This window comes from Panthera leo, chromosome D4, assembly GCF_018350215.1.
Source record: "Panthera leo isolate Ple1 chromosome D4, P.leo_Ple1_pat1.1, whole genome shotgun sequence".
NCBI lineage: Eukaryota > Metazoa > Chordata > Mammalia > Carnivora > Felidae > Panthera > Panthera leo.
In genome coordinates, this window is record NC_056691.1 from 13200551 (window position 1) to 13217765 (window position 17215).

The following is a 17215-nucleotide window of genomic DNA, read 5'->3' on the forward strand; positions in this document are numbered from 1 at the left end:
TGTCACGATAAGGAAAGTGTTAAATATGGGTCAGGAACTCAACCGAGGCTCCCTGCATCATGATTGACATATCCTTCACAGTCTGAAGAACACTTTGAGATCCTAAGGTGACACATCGGGAGGACAGAAAAAGCAGCCCAGCTGATTTTGTGATGAGAGCAAAAAATGGGAACAGGCTAACCCCCTCATTTATTAATTCTTTGGAGAAATTTCAGCAGGGTTCTTTAGGGGGCTGGAACTATATGACAACCTGTCATCTACTGCCTCCTGGTTTCAGTTCTTTTCCTGACAATGGATGTTACCTCTTTCATTTGTTATATAACTATGTGAGGTACCTCACTGGCTGCCAACATGACAGATCCTACAGGTCCAACAATAAGATTTCTAGAAGCTTCTTTGGATACCTCATGGCCTTGGCTAGCAGAATCGAGAATATTTGTCATCTACCATTTTGTCAGCTAGACGAATGTGCGAAAATTCAATTTGACCCTAAGTATTATTTTCTATCTCAGGAAGGACATTCCTGGATTCATGTGCATTCTTGTATATATTTTTAAAAAATAATTAGACATCTCTCTAAGGAGAATATAGAGGACCACAGATGGTTCTCATAGGCCAACACCATATGGGCTTCTTATCGGGGCTGTAATGATTTTTAGGGGTTATTTTGGTGGTTTTATTTTTTTCATCATTACAAGATAGAATTATATCTTTTTCTGACTTCCCTATTGTGTTTATCAAGACATCACATACTTCTGTGATCTCTCCAGGAGAGAGACTGCCAAGAAAGCATCATAAGGTGCTACAGATGGTGGGGTTCTCGCGCTTCCCTTCTCAAGCCAGTCTAGTTCCCCTGGCAATGATCTTGTTGTCAGATTCCAAGGTTGGTAGACAGATCCCTTTGGTCCAGCCCTCTGAACATCTTGGGCAGAGCAACTGTACGGCTGAGCCAGTGAGAGAGGGCTCTGAGGGTAAGGAGACTAACATTTTGGATTCCCTTCTCCCATTCAGAAAAGATACATCTTGCTTCTACTTCCCTTCCTGTCCAACCACACAAAAAAATACCAGAGACAAACATCTTGAAGGCAGGGCATGTAAGCTCACTGAGGACTGGAGATCTGATCCTCCAGGCTGGATTTCTATACCTTGCCTGGCGGAGCAGTCAGAGATGGTTGTTTAAGTAGCACTCACTTCAGAGCCTGTGAAACATTTTGCTGGGGAGGGTTGGAGGAAATGATTTGGAGAATACCCACTTCAGCCTGTGTGCATGCTTTCAGATTCCTGGGATTTCTCTGCATGGCTGACAGGATGAGGTTAGTATCATATGGCAGATATCACACTGTCAAAAGGATCTTGGCCAAATCACCTCATTTCTCTGAATCTTGGTTTTATCATCTACAAAAAAACCCCTCAACTTTGACTAGATGATAATTGGGGCTCCTTTTAGTCTTAGAGATCACAGAATTTCTCTCTTCATGCTTAAAATGGCAGAAAATCTGCACTGGGGGGCATCTAATTGGTTTGGCTTCCTACCTGATACATTAATTTCCTCAACAGCATCCCTAAGAAGGGACCTTGATTCTTGTGGATGGTACCATATGAAAACCTTGTTTCTGTTTGCTGTTACATTTTCATCTGTTCATTAGCTTAGGGGAAATTCCATTTTTTATTAAGATGTAATTAATATATAATGGTTTATACATGTAAGGTGCACAGTGGTTGACTTGATACATTTATATATTGCAATATGATTACCACCATAGCATTAGCTAATCCAGCAATCCCACTTCTGGGAAATGAAAACATCCAAGGAAATGAAAACAAGAGGTCAAAAAGATATCTTCACTCCCATGTTTACTTCAGCACAATTCACGATAGCTAAGATATGGAACAACCAAAGTGCCTGTCAACAGATGAATGGCCAACACACACAATGGAATATTATTCAGCCTTGAGAATGAAGAAAACCCTGCCATGTGTGACATGGGTGGGCCTTGAGGGTATTATGCTCAGTGAGGTGAGTCAGACAGAGAAAGACATATATTGTATGATCTCACTCACTTTGGGGATCTAAAAAAGCCAAACTCATAGAAACAAATTATCCCTTCTAAAACATCTCCCTTTTATGTTGTTGAGCCATGGCACCATGATCCCTGTTCCATGCCATGAATACCATATTGGTGACACAGATACACCCCAATCTTACACCTCTGGAATTAGTGATAACCCTTCCTCTGTTCAGGAAGGGCTGTTAACTCCCAGGGTGACACTTGGACCCCTTAGTGTGAACACTGGGATTTTCCTGGTCTAGCCCCTGAGTTATCTCCCACAACCCTCCTGACACTGGCACAATGCATGCTCTGGCTCAGAGAGGACAGATTGTGTCCAGAACCTGGGCTTTAGAATCCTGCGAGCTCAGAAGTGAATCATGGCAGCTAATAGGTGTGTAACCTTAGGCTACTACTTATGTTATTACACCTCTCTGAGCCTCAGTTCCTTTCTGTGTCAGATAGGAATAGCTCATTGTCTTAGGATTATTGCAAAGCTTTCTGTGGGATCATCTTTTAAAATATGGCACAGTTTTTAGTATCTCCTATGGGCTTAATAATTGTTCGTTCCCTTCCTATTTGCTAACCTCGGCATGTTCCCTGGGCCAACTCCCTCTCTCGCTGCTGTGACTTTGTCCTGTCTGTTCTCTCTGATGATGTGTCTTTACCCTTTAGCTTTGCCTGACTGTCTCCCCATCTCCTCTCAGGCACAGTTGAAGCATCACCTCTGGTGTGCCCCTGTTGATTCAAAGCAACCTTCACTGGAGTTGGGTGTCTGTCCTCTGTAGTTTTACCTCTATCACAGCACTGCCACCACACTACAAAACCATGCCACCATCTGTGACAGCAATATTCCTAAGGTTGTCTGTTGTGTATTTACAATGTGCCAGCCACTGTGCAAGCAGTTCACAGATTTCGGCCAACCCCAGAAAAATCTATCCTCTAGTTTCTGCGATTCTTCCCATTTCACAGCTCAAGAGCGGGAGGCCAGGGAAATTGGATACCGTCTGGAAGGCCATGCAGTCAGGGAAAGCTGAGGTGCGTTCACACAGGGACAGTCTGGTTTGAGGGCACAGTCTCCTGTTTGCTTGTCTCCCTCCTTCGACAGTCTCTGATTTCTCAGAAGGCAAGGACACTTCTTCATCTCTACCTTCCTGTCACCCAGTAGTGTGCTTGGCATGTTGTGGGTGCCTGATGAATGTGCAATGAATCCTTCGTTCCAAGTTCAAATCTGGCCTGTGGTTTTCAGATTCGGGACTGTGTATGACAAAGGCTCTCTCCTTGACCCAAATTTAGGCTGGATTCTCTGGACCCTCTTCTCTACTAGGCTCCAGGTTTTAGGCTTCCAAGTGGCATTGTCCCATTTTAGCAAGAATCCTCCACCCCTCAATATCTGGTGACCCTCTATATTTGACTGAATTCCTTATTCTCCACAGCCCTCTCTCCCAGGGATATCTGGTCACCCTGGCCTGCCTTTAGCAAGAATCTTGTTAGGTCTATTTTGCAAGAATCCTCTTACCCTCTTAATCATTTTCTATCTGCTGACCCCTTCCCTCTACTCTTTGACTTTTCTTCCCCTCCCACTTTTCTTTCTTTCTATTCAGAGTTGAGCCCAATCTCTCTCCCACTACAAACACCCAATGCATAGTTTCTTGAATAAAGCCTTCCTTACTGTATTTTACAAGTGTCAGAATAATGTTTTCTTTAACATATCTGAGACTGAACTGTCCTAATTAGATTCAGGGAAGGCAGGCCTGGGGTCTTAGATGCTCAGTGTCTGGGTTTGGGTGTCTGTGTAGCTCTGCAATGTTTCTTATCCAGAGACCAGTCAGGTTTCCACCTGACCATCCCCAGTCTCACCAGCAAAGACAGGGTGAGCTCAGTGCTATATTCTGAGGGTGCTCAGACCCTAAGGGATTAAAACTCACTTCAGGTGTACCCTTGCACGCTAATCATAAGCAAACTAGGTGCTGCCATTTGGTCAAGAACACTCCCTGTGGTCATAAAAACCAATATTAAAATAAATTCCTAGCCTGAGAGAGGGTAAAGGAAGAAAGCCTTCCAGGTTGTTTTGTGGATGAGGACACAGACCCATGTTGGAAGGACATGTTGGGCCAATGCTGGGATGTCCTTGAGCATGTGTCTGACCCAAGACAATCTTGGATTTAATGTGTTTGAGTGAATGTATTTGAAAGCATTTGTAAGTGGACATGGGAAATTATGTTTTAGTGTGATGATTAATGTTTCAAACAATGGCAATTCAGAGAGAAAATCACGGGGCGCCTGGGTGGCCTAGCCAGTTAAGCATCTGACTCTTGATCTTGGTTCAGGTCATGATCTCATGGTTCATGAGACTGAGCCCCAAGACGGGCTCTGCACTGAGTGTGGAGCCTGCTTGGGATTTCTTCTTTCCCTCTCTCTCTGCCCCTCCCCCATGCATGTATGCTCTCCCTGTCTCTCTCTCAAAAGAAATAAATATACATTGATAGAGAGAGAGAGAGAGAGAGAGAGAGAGAGAGGAAATCACAAAGACCATTTACTGAGAATCAGACCTTCCCCCCAGACCTGCTTTGAAGCTTGTGTGCCTGGCAGGGCTCCTCTCCTGTCCTCTTTCCTGGCAGACTGTCCCAGGGTCAAAGACAATCCCTTGTTTGTGTACACAATACCCAGCCTGGAGATGCAGCTTTTTTTTTCTTCTCTTCCTTTTTGAAGTTTTTGATTTCAGTTTGTGCTTTCGCTGCAGTTTTCTAGGGCCCCTCAAGACGAGTAAGAAGCAAGAGCTCCCTTTGTCACACAACAAGAATGAAAATACAAAGGGAAACATAAAGCACCTCCAGCAGGTTTTCCCCTCAAACCAGCTTTTGGCAAATTAAAAATAAAGCTGGTGGGAGAATGGAAGTCTTTGTCTGAAACTGCATTTTCTGACCCAACAGTGGCAGAACGTGACATTTGTTAAATGGTAAAAGGGAGTGTTATACTCCTATCTACTGTCATATTATTCCGCCTTACAATGAACCTCATTTTGAAGGGTCTTCTATGTTTTCAACCTCAGGTGGGATTGATTCAAGGAAAGTACAATTCAGTTTATCAACTCCATCGTTTCTCTCTAAACCCTAGCTAGAGTAATAATCCTTTTCTTCTCCTTGGGCCAATATGGACACACAGCCCTGTATCATCCCATTGAATGGCTGAGTTTATTATCCTCATTGTTCATGGCGCAAGCCATAGCTGCTAACTATCCCAGGGTCAAAACTCTAGGCATGAAAAATTGCAGGCCGAGGGAGGGCCTGACCACCCCCTACCCAGCCACCAGCATTATAAGAAAACACCATCAGAAATTCAACTGGCTTCCAAAAAAAAAAAAAAAAAAAAAAAAAAAAAAGAAAAGAAAAGAAATGTAGGCCAAGATTTGAGACTGTTGACTTTTTGGAGTATGACTGTTTAGGAGGGATAGTTTTGTCTCAGGTGAAGCAATTCTTTCCTCCCTGCTTCCCTTAAGTTGCTTTACTGTTCCCCGTCATATGTTCCAGATCATACACACATATGTCAAATATGAAAACATTTGGGGAGAAATAGCGATTCAAACATGATCAAAACCAGGAAGCTGTAATGAAAGCCATGAGAAAATTCTAACTAGGCTAAGAAGGTAGGGGCTAAGGAGACAAAGGTCATCTCTGGCTGGGATGACCCAAGAAGACTCAAAGGAATAAGCCAGGATTTGATCTGAACATGGTGGGGTAGTTTGAATTTCAATAGGGAGGTTTGGTGGTGGGGAGGAGCAGGAGGAAGAAAATGGTAAGAGAAAGTAAGAGAAAAGTAAACATTAAAATATTATATGCAAATATCCAATTTGGCTAGGCCACTAGGTAAAGGGAAGGTGACTCATGAAGCAAGCCTAGGAAGGAAGGTTGAGGCGAAGCTGTGAATGATCTTCTGGCTTAAGGAATTTGGACAGAATTCAGTATACACTGGCCTGGTGCCAAGCACTTTAAACATGTTACCTCGTTAATCCTCACGCCAGCCCTATGAGGCTCAGAGATTGAATTAATTACCCAAGAGCGCCTAGCTGGAACATGACAGTCAGGACTGGATCTCAGGTTTGTGCAGCTCTACGGGCTGTGCCCACAGCCTCTCTAAGCTGAAGTCAAACGCTATCAGATACAAATTAATCTCGGGGTGGGGATTAGAGTTGGGGCCCCGCTTCAGAGCTGTTGCAGCAGGCTTGAGATGGATAACAAGGGCCTGGATTAGCAGGTGGCTGTGTGATGGAGAGGAAGCACTTATCGGGGCGTCAAGGAGAATCACATGGTGGGTTGACACTCAGGGGCCAAGAGTCAGGCAGGAATCAAAGATGGCTCTTAGTTTTTCAGTCTTGGTGCTGACAGCACGAACTCTGTTAAAGTGCCTCTCACTAGAGCTATCCCGCAGCCCTGGGGGAGGTTTGGAGGAGTGGGGAAGGGGAAGAATTTGGCAAACCTTAGAGGCCGCCAATAGCTTTGAAGGGTATAATTGCCCCAGAGCAATGTGTGTGTATGTGGAGAACCCCAAGACTAAGAAAGCAGAATCTCTCATCAAATTGCTCTCTTTCGCGCTGCAAACCCGGAGGGAGGTTTTACACGTATCGGCTTGCCTATCACGGCAGTAGGAAGATACGTGTGCATGCACCCACATACACACATACAGTGGTTTTACGAGTCATGTGACTGGGAGATGTTAACTCGATAACCATCGTCCCACAAGGCAACTCTGTAGTGAGTGTGTTTCTCCTGGATGGCAGAATGTACATTTCAACCAGCACTGCCTTTCCCACAAAAAACCCTCAGAAAAATGTGCGGCTTTGTGTTTACCACATCAATCAAATGCCAGCATTTTTTTCACATACCCCTATGACACTGATTGTACAGTCATACAATGATGTCTATCCTATCAAGAGATATAAAGAATAGAAATGTTCTAAAGAAGTGAATTTTCTCATTAAGTGTGGGTTATCCCTTATTGCCAAGTGAAAACACATTAATTCTCTTGGATAGAAACTTTTCTAAAACAGAATAGACCCAATAGTCTTCTTAGACAATATTAAATAAAATGAAAATTCATTCTTTTTTCAGGCATGATTTAGTGATGCTCCCACTGACCAGCAAGGTAGGCCTATTTGGCCCTAGCTAAACGGCCCAGCCTGCTCACGTTTAGAGATCTTATACCTGCTATTAATAGATTCCCAAAACTCAGTCTAACTCTTCTGACAATGCTCATTCATCATGCCTCCCTGCTTTCTGACTGCAAAGGGCAAGAAAACCAGGCCAAACTCGAGCAGAAGAGTTGTGATTTCTATGGCATTTAGTGCCTATGACCGTGTGGGATTTAGTGCACAGATTGTCTGATATCAATGCTGACATTCAGATAAGTCTTTTTTTTTTTCACTTCTTATTTCCTGGTTTAGAGTGTTGAGGTTTCTGAATAAGAGATCTTTAGATAAATTAGGTATTGTCATGTCTTTTTAGCAGGAAAATTTTCTAATTAATTTTATTTCAGCTCTTTCTGCTAATCCCTGCTTGGAGAGGAAAGAATGGAACATTCCTAGACCCTTAAGGAGAGCAGCAGCTAGGTGAAATAAGCATGTTCTGACCAAGGTGGGAATAGATGTGAGCTCTCTCTAATAATAATAGCAGCTGTGGCATGCAGGTGTGCCTCTAAACATTGTGCATGTATGACTCTCATGGAATCCGTGCCCTATGACCCTTACTGTCAATACCTGTTTTCCAGTAAAGATGGCTGAGGCTTGAAAAAGTAAAGTAACTAATTCAAAGTCACAGAGCTGGCATTCCCAGCTGTGCTCTCTGAGATGACCTGGCTAAAGGCCTCCCCACTCATTCTGCCAGATGGCCCATTAGAAATTCCCAGATCCTATGGAAGGACAGAAGAAGAATGAATGGCAGCCACAGTGAGGGCAAAGGGAGTGTTTCATAGGTGATGTCCTGGCCACTGCTTCCAACCAGATAAAGGTCTGCTGGAAGAAGGGGTGGGGCAGGCAGACTCCTGTGGGTCACATTGGAGGCCCAGGGGCTCTCAGGCCCCCTGACCAGCCGCTCTGTCACAGGAGTCTCATTTCTCCTTGTTGGGTGCAGTGGGGGCCTCTACTATGTGTGCTGGAAGAAAAAAAAAGCCCAACAGAAAGAAAGAATCATGATGGTAGGCCCATTTCCCTTGTGTTCTCTAAAGGTCAGAATTCATCTCCTCGTATTTCCTGGAAAACCATCAACTCAGAGGAGAGGGTAAGAAGAACCTGGTTACAAAGAAAGGCGTGGTTACCACCCAGCCCTGAGCTTCCTCTCCGCTGCTTTGGCAAGAGCACCTGCTGATCGGTCAGATGATCCAAACAGATTTTATCACTGATCCGCAGCTCCTTTGGACTCTGCTTTTTGAATAGAGAATTCCCTAGGTGCCCAGCAGGAGACCCAGCCTGGAATAAAGCAAGCCGCTAAAGAAAGTCAAATTCCCAAAAATAGGCACGGGAGAATGGCATGAAAAGGGGTATATTTTTAGCTAGCAATGATAAAGCTTCTGCACTTAATTGAGGTGACTGTAGTGCAAAGTAGAATGTAATTATTTTCCGCCCAGCACCTGTCTTGGAGTCTGCTGCTTTGCTCTCCACTTCTGGACGTTGGTGAGGGACGCTTCTCTGCTTTTTCACCTCTTCCTTATCAGCCCATTGTGGCAAACGTCACTTAGTTTGAAAGTACGTACGCATGGATGCCTGGGAACATTCAAGAAACACTCAAATGCAGTGTCCCTCTTAAACCCTGCATTTCTTTTGGTTATATTTTCAGACTTCCTCGCTCTTTCTCTCTTCATTCCTTCTCTCCTTCCTTCCAAAAATATTAAGGCACTGTGCAACAACCTATATATATTTAAAGGCTCCTAGTTAATATATGCACACATTTAATATATTAATATTTAACACATTTAATATATTATATAGTATTAAATTCTACCAAAATATATCAATAATATAATTATTTATTAATTCTCAGCAATTAATTTGCATGTATATACACATATTTACTAGGAGCCTTTAGTTAAAATATTAACTAGGAACCTTGGAAGTACCAGTGCACAGTCACTTGCATGGTGATATACTTAAAGGCTACTAGTTAATCGGTATGTATTAGCTATACACACACAGATATTATATATGATATATTCACGCACACCTATATACACCTAGGAATACATTATCTGTATCTGTTTATGTTTATGTACTGTGCCTGCCTTTAGGATTACTTGCTCTTTACCTCACATGTTGGATCATTGGGTAGGCACAACTTAATCAACACTTTACTAAAGGTTAGTGATACTGTGATGCTAGATAGATATTTGTTGCTATGGAATAGGAACTAGAGGTAGGTAAAACTCAGTTCCAAGTTTTATAACTCTGCGATTTTATTACTTAAAAGAATAAATATAGTTTTCACAAGATGAGAAAAATATACCTGAGAGGCATTTTTTCTGGCCACAGTGGTACAGAACAAGAAAACAATGGAACATATTAGCAGCTAAGCAAAGCTAAATTTAGCCACGGGGAAAAATTATAAAATCAGGGGCTACTCAGTGAGTCCCTGAAATTCTGAACAAGAAGACAATTAGTGGGCTTATACTATGGACAATGGGCAATTCTAATTCCTTGAAGGGAAACCAGGTTTTATATTTATTTGTTGTTTAGTTTTTTATTAGGCAGGAGAGTCTGTTTGAGACCATGACACCATTAGCGTCTCTTCATAATTATACTGTCAATCTGAAAGGGCAGAGAAGGCCAAGTTCATGGATACCATAACTCCACGAGCCTAAGACCTGATAGAAGTGAGGCAGTCCCTACAATAAGTTAGGCAATGGGGAAAATAATTTTTTTCCCCAAAAGAAGATATATCATGTGAAGGACAAATCCTTTTCTTACTCAAGATACTATCTTATCAAGTATGACTTATCAACTTTTAAAAAAGGCTACCTCAAGCAACCACCATGCCACTAGGTACGAACAAGAAAGACAACATATAGGCACCAGCATCCCTGATGCTGCGAAGAAAGGACAAGGCCTGTGAACATTATCCAGGTTGCTTGGATTTTTGAATCCATCTGTCAGGCTATTTCAATTTCTCTAAGAATTCCCAGATGTGACAGGCAGTCAACAGCTTTCCTGGGCATGACAAGTTTCATTTCAGGGTCCAGCTTGTAATTTCAAATAGACTGGCTGCTGGTAGAGGTCCCATCAACTCAAGGTTTCGATTGCTTTCAAGCACTGCTTCACTGAGCACATTCCGCAATGACAGAACCACCCAGGCCAATGTGATAAAGGCTGGGAAAAAACTCAAAAGTTCCTTAAAGGAATAGGATATTTTGGCAGCTTTTTGAAACAAGCATTCTAAATGTACATTTTAATAGCGATGGGTCCCATACTTTCTGATATGCAAGAAAGGAGGTATTTCTGGAACTGGGGTGGAATCCACAGGGAAGATTTGACCTTTATCACTGGTAACTGACTTCTGGTGACTTGTGAAAGAATAGTGGATGTTCCTGCTTTGACCCTGACTCAAATTTTTATTGCGTTTTCTTACAATTTTTAAAATATCAGGTTTTTAACTTTTACAGATATATTTGACTAGATGTCAAACCAAAGAAGTGAAAAACTGGCATTCCACATTTTACACTGACACACATCAAATACATACATTATACACACACACGAAACACATACATTAACTACACCCATGGAATTTTCCAGAATCATTCCTATTTCAAATATTCTGCCCAGGGGGTAGCTCATATCCAAGGCCATCTAGTCTAGATTTTAGTTTTGAAAATCTGGTTTTGGGACCTATATGATCCACACTATTTTGACTCTAAGGGTGAAATTCAGATTTTGATTCAGTAGATATTTTCTTCATACCTTCTGCAAGGTCAGTGTTTCAATTCAATATCTAGTGAAATCAGAGGACATTTATTATATGGGATATGGCATATTATTTTTTCCTGATGGTTCTCACCAACACATGAAGGACTGATTGCAACATTCGTGAATCAAATATTTGATGCACAGAAACTTTTAGAAAAATGGATTTTTATAAGTTTCAATATATAATATTTATCCTATAACAATTTTATCATAATATTATATTTTATCATAAAATAACATGTTATAGGTAATATAATAATATATAACCATATAATATATTGGGCCACTTGACTGGCTCTGTGGCCTTGAGCATATCTATTTTACAGATGATGACACTAACAAGATTGCCTTCACAGGTTGTTGTGAGAAGTGAATTAATATGTGTAATACATTCAGAAAAGACCATGACATATTCTTGGAGAAGCTTACCTAGCTTGATAGATGGGCTCAAAAAACCAAGCCACCTGGCAGATGTAAGTGTCCAGTAAGTGCTGTTGCTATTACTGTTATTATTTCAAATCCTAATTTCCTCATCAGTATGCTGAATGAGTAGATTTCACCTTGATGATCCCTAAAGGTTCTTCCTCTTGTTGCCATGTCCTTTAATTTTCTTTTTTTATAATTAATTTTTTATTATTTTTCAATGTTTATTTACTTTTGAGAGAGAGAGAGCGCGCGAGAGAGCGCACGAGCAGCATGAGTGGGGGAGGGGCAGAAAGACAGGGAGACACAGAATCCAAAGCAGGCTCCAGGCTCTCAGCTGTCAGCACAGAGCCCGATGCGGGGCTTGAACTCATGGACCACGAGATCATGACCTGAGCTGAAATTGGATGCTCAACCGACTGAGCCACCCAGGTGCCCTTATCCTTAACTTTCTATGGAGTGACGCATATCCTGGCTGAGTGGATCCAGTTAACATTTAACACAAAGGAAAATTCACCCTGAGGTGTTAAGAACCCATGATAGCAAACAGAAGCATAAGAATAACTGCTCTGTCTCCACGTAAATCATTTTCCTGTGCTTATGTATTTATTTATTTTATAGTGACAGAATGATGAAATGACCAGACGCAGGTAATTTCCCCTGGGGGAATAAATACTTGGCCTAACTTATATGCTTTGAGATCCAAGAAGGAATGAGACCTGGCTCAGCCTTTTCAGGGAGCAGAACAGCTTGTCAATTGGTTGTTTTAGCTCCCTGGAGGCTCATTCTAACACGGCAATTTTAGGTTATAAATTCGGGAGAATGTTTGGACAGGCTGAGGGCCAGTTGTTTTGGCAACCGCTACTGTAAATCGTTCATTCCCCAAGTAGTTGCTCTCTTTCTCAAGTATCCTCCTCTGCAAATTAAACGCTAGTCATGGGGGCTGTAAATGGCTTAAAATTAGGCTTCGAGCTAGTGAGTATGTCCTCTCCTAAAAAAGATATTTTTTTCCTTACATTTCCCGGTATTTGGGCTCCACCAAACTTTAAGTGCTATATTTCTTGCTCCCAAATGCATAGAAAAAGTATTTAAAAAAAATACTGGTGAGAGACAAAGCAGTTAAGAAGATATGGACTTTTTTGTCCAGAACAGAAAAAAAACACAATGATTCATCAATAGTGCAATTTCAGTGGTGTTTTACAAAACTGCTCGCAAAACAATTTAAAAGGAAAAGAAAGACAAAAAGAGACACAGAGCATGTGTGAGAGGAAAAATAAGGAGGGATTCTCTTTGGTGGTTCTAGCTGGTTTCTACCACTGTCCCTGACCTAGCCTTCATTGCTTGTAAAGAAAACGCCATATGGTGACTACTCAATAATAGGTCATTGTTTCCTTAGTCCACTGCTAGTATGGAGGTAACCTTGCTAGTTGTATTAAGCTCAGGAAACAGGAATCTTACAGTGGGCCTTTCACCAGGGCCAGCATCAGAGCCATGTTCGTGGAGAATGCAAATTCAATCAAGGTAAGACGGCAGGAATCTATCTGTGAAAGGCTGCATTCATCACAGGTGTCAAGTCTAGGCTGAGTCTTCATATTTCTTTCTGTCATGTAATTTCTTCTTATCTTGTGGCTCCTTCACATGGACTGCATATTCAGGAGACAAAGTTGTCTCATAGGGTTTGACTAAGGTCAAGTCCACCATGTCTGACAATCTGTGACACTCTCCCACTTGGCAAATTGCCCAAGAAAATGTTTGGACATTACGTGAATTAAAATTAATTGAAATTAATTACAGAAACTTGATGAGCTAAAAGGACCCAGTAGTAAGGGCCATTTCTGCATCATCATATTTAACAATCATCCTTTGTTCAAATGCTGGAACATTGTGCTGTTTTCAGTAGGTGCTCAGAAAGTGCATTAATGTGCAATTTTAATGGTTAGGAAGGCTTTGCTAAGGCAGATATGGGGTTGGCATACTACTAAATCCAAAGTGTTTTCAAGTGTTTCAATAGGGTCATAACATTGATAATTCATAATATTGATAATAGGATGACCACAAACTTTTTTCTTGCCCAGGGAGACCCCTTACAGAAAGTGGGTTTGAGAATCATGGTGGAAATTGGGAAAGAAGCTGTTGGCGGCACTGACTCTGGTATTCTTACAACCAGGCCCCTACTCTTGTCTAAAGGTATGGGGAGGTGGGGTTAGGTGCACAATCCATGTCTTTTCCAGAGTTTAAAACTCAACCTAATGTTTGTAGTGGGGGACTCCTACTGTAAAATAATGAATGATTTTACTTTAAAAATATATGTTTATGAGTTATATGAAACAACGCAAGTGTTTTAATGCTAAGTGAAAAATCTCATTGTACAAATATATACGTGGTTATGATGGTACTTAAAACAAATCTCAAAATTTACATATAGAAAAAAAATTAAACACCTTAGAAGTAAATTCAACAAAAGTAATTGGTGCTTGTGGGGCTATAGGTGAGTATTTTCCCTCCTTTTAGTTTGTGGTAGTCTCTAAATCCATAATAAACATATTTTTAATCAACGTGTATTACTTTCACATGGATAAAATGAACTGGATCAAAGCTACGTTCATACTCAAGGTCAAGAGGATTCTTCACTGAGAGATGTGAAATTAACCTGAAATATGGAAGAAGACTCTTACAAGTAAATGAATCATGGAATCCAAGAAAAGCAGTGCCAACTGGGACCCAGAGGTCATTTAGATTGTGTATTCCATTTAATCAGGTCATTTGAAGGTAAGATCTTTAGTCTGGAGAGCTAAAAGCCAGTCCTTCTTACATTAGTAGAGAAAAGTGGAAAGCACTCAAGATGTTTTTCAAACAAGTCTGGATTCAAATCTTGAGGCTGCTACTTAACCTCCCCTCCCTCCCCTTGCCCCATGTCCCTTGGGCAAATCACTTAACCTCTCTAAGCTTTAAAGAGGAGAGATGGTAATAATATTTTGAGAGAGAGAGAGACAGAGACAGAGAGATCGTGAGTGGGGGAGGGGCAGAGAGATAGGGAGAGAGGGAGAATCCTAAGCAGGCTCCAGGTGGTCAGGGTGAAGCACCTGATGCAGGGCTTGAACCCATGAAAATGCAAGGACATGACCTGACCAGAAATCAAGAGTCAGACGCTTAACCAACTCACCTACCCAGGAGCCCCAGAAATATTTTAATGCCATTTCTCTTAGGCTTAGAAGAGAATGAAGATCATTACTGAAATCTCTGTCCTGCATCTTCCAGTACTGAATACGGTAAATATTTAAGGTCATGGAATTTTTTTATGGTCAAGAGTTATTGTGGTATCCCTTGATCTCTGTTCTCCCTAGCTTCCCCATTTTTTCTTTCCTTTTGTTATTGAAGAATTTCCCCAAAACATTTTTTATTCTTTCTTGTTTCTGCTCCTTGCAAATCTCATTCTCTCTTGAAGGCACTGCATTCAGGACTTTCTCCCACAACACCAACGAAACTGCACTTCACAAGGTCACCAAAAAAAATCCATCTTGCTAAATCTGGTGCATGCCTTTCATCCTGGTAGTAGTTGATATATTAGCACAAGATCATTCCCTCCTTCATTCCATATATTTATTATTTCTTTACTATGTCTTCCCCACTGGAATGTAGACTGTATGAAAATTAGTACGGCTGTAACCCCAGCCCTTTAAATACTGCTGGTTATGTGGCAGACACTCAAGAAATGAATAAAAAACTGCAAAAGTGGTATGAACAGAAGGCTACTGCAGGTAACAGACTTTGGCTTGCCGTGTGTGACTTAGAACAGAACCTTAAATGGAATGTAAATGAATGTGCCAACCTGAAGCCCATCCCGTGGATGCCACTAGCATTTCCTGAATATATTCTTAACTTCTGCTCATAATTTTTTGGCACATGTGATGGTTTGGCTTTACAGAGGATGCATTTCCTGCTTGGCTTTTCCCGCAGTGAGCTTTCTGTATATGCCCGTGTTTATTTGTGTACAATGTGTGCCTTGCCTGGCATCTGCTCTGCTTCTCGCCCCTCCGTGCACCCGTGCCCACAGGGCATCTGGGAGTTTGCCGGCATGTTATAAGGAGGTTTGGAAAATTCCCCTCTCTGAGCCCTCTGGCTTATCTTATTGGGGCTGAGAAAGCTACCAAGTACCGCTAGGCTGGCAGAGTGACAAAATCAACCCACACAAGGAGAAGAAACAGCTGTAGTGGGGAGGGAGAGCTTCCGAGGACCAATGAAAGAGAAAGACAGAGATTGCGGCTCATGGATGGCAGATGGTTGAGGTCTGAGTAGAAATCGGGTTGTCGAGAAACATTTTGTCTTAGGCAGAGCTGGAACATCGGCATTTAAAGCCACACGCGGGCCAGTGACAAGGCCTGGCAATCTCAGGCTCGGCTCTTTTGGTGTCAGGATGGGGTTCTCTGCTTCATCATCCTGCCCTCATTTTTGTCCATAACGGAACTTACAAGTTGGCTCTTGTGAGCCCTGAGTTTTGGGATGCTGGCAGGCGTGTTATCCGGACACTGTGCCCTTTTCCAGAGCACTCAGCCACTGAAGGGACATTTCTCTGAACATGCAGGGAGAGGACGGTGCAGTGAAGCACTAGAAATACGGGTATTAAGAGATTTCCACGAGAGTCATGGAAAAGGAGCTTGCGTTTCAAAGCTACTTCCTGACTTCACTGTTTCCAGAAAGCACTGTCTCAGATGGGGATCACTTCTATATTTCCTGCCAGTGAACGTGCATGTTTTTGGGGATGTGAAATGGGGGCATGGGGAGAAGGAGTGAACAAATACAAGGCAAGGAAGAAAGATAAACGAGAAGCATTGTTGTTCGAGTCTTTGGAAAGATGACTCATCCTCCCCAATACTCTGTCTTTTTTTTCCACAGAGAAAGTGTCACAGGGTGAGAAAAGCAAAAGCTTTGGAATTAGACACATCTGTGCTTGAATCCTGGCTGTTGCAGTTATGATGTTGGCTTAGGCAAGAAACCTAATTTCTCAAGCCTTAGCTTCTTAATCTGTGAAACTGGAGACATAACACCTATCACATAGTGTTGTTTTGAGTTTTAAGTGAAAAAATATGTGCAAAGTGCCTAGCAAAGGGCCTGAAATAGAGTCTTCCCTAAATAGTAGTTAAAAAAAAAAGGGCGGGGTGGGGGGGCTGGCGCCTGGCTGGCTCAGTCAGTTAAGCCCCTAACTTCAGCTCAGGTCGTGATCTCACCGTTTGTGAGTTTGAGCCTCTCTTTGGGCTCTGTGCTGACAGTCACAGCCTGGAGGCTGCTTGGGATTCTGTGTCTCCCTCTATCTCTGCCTCTCCCCCACTCACACTCTCTCTCTCTCAAAAATAAACATAAAAACATTTTTTAAAGGGTAGGGGAAGAAAATATAGCATCAGATACACTAGACCTGGGCTTCATTGATCAATTTATTCAGCAGATATTTAAATGGAGGATCTACTTTGTATCTCGAGATGTATGACATGCTGGACAAGACATATGTCTTCATAGAGGCTAAAAGTGCAGACAGACAAATACACATGCAAACAAAGATAAATGGGAGAAGTACAACGTGTGGCAGGTGCCATCACAAAACAAAGGGTCGAGTGAAAGGGGGAAGGCTTCCTGGGGGAGGAGATGTTGATGCTGAGAATGAAGAATGACAAGGAGCCAGCCATGTGAAGAGTGGAGGGAAAGAGGTTCAGGCAGGAGGAAGGGGACGAGCAAATGTCCAAGACCGAAGAAGCCCAGAGTGGCTGAGATGAGAGACTGTGGCCAGAGCAAGGAGAGACCTACA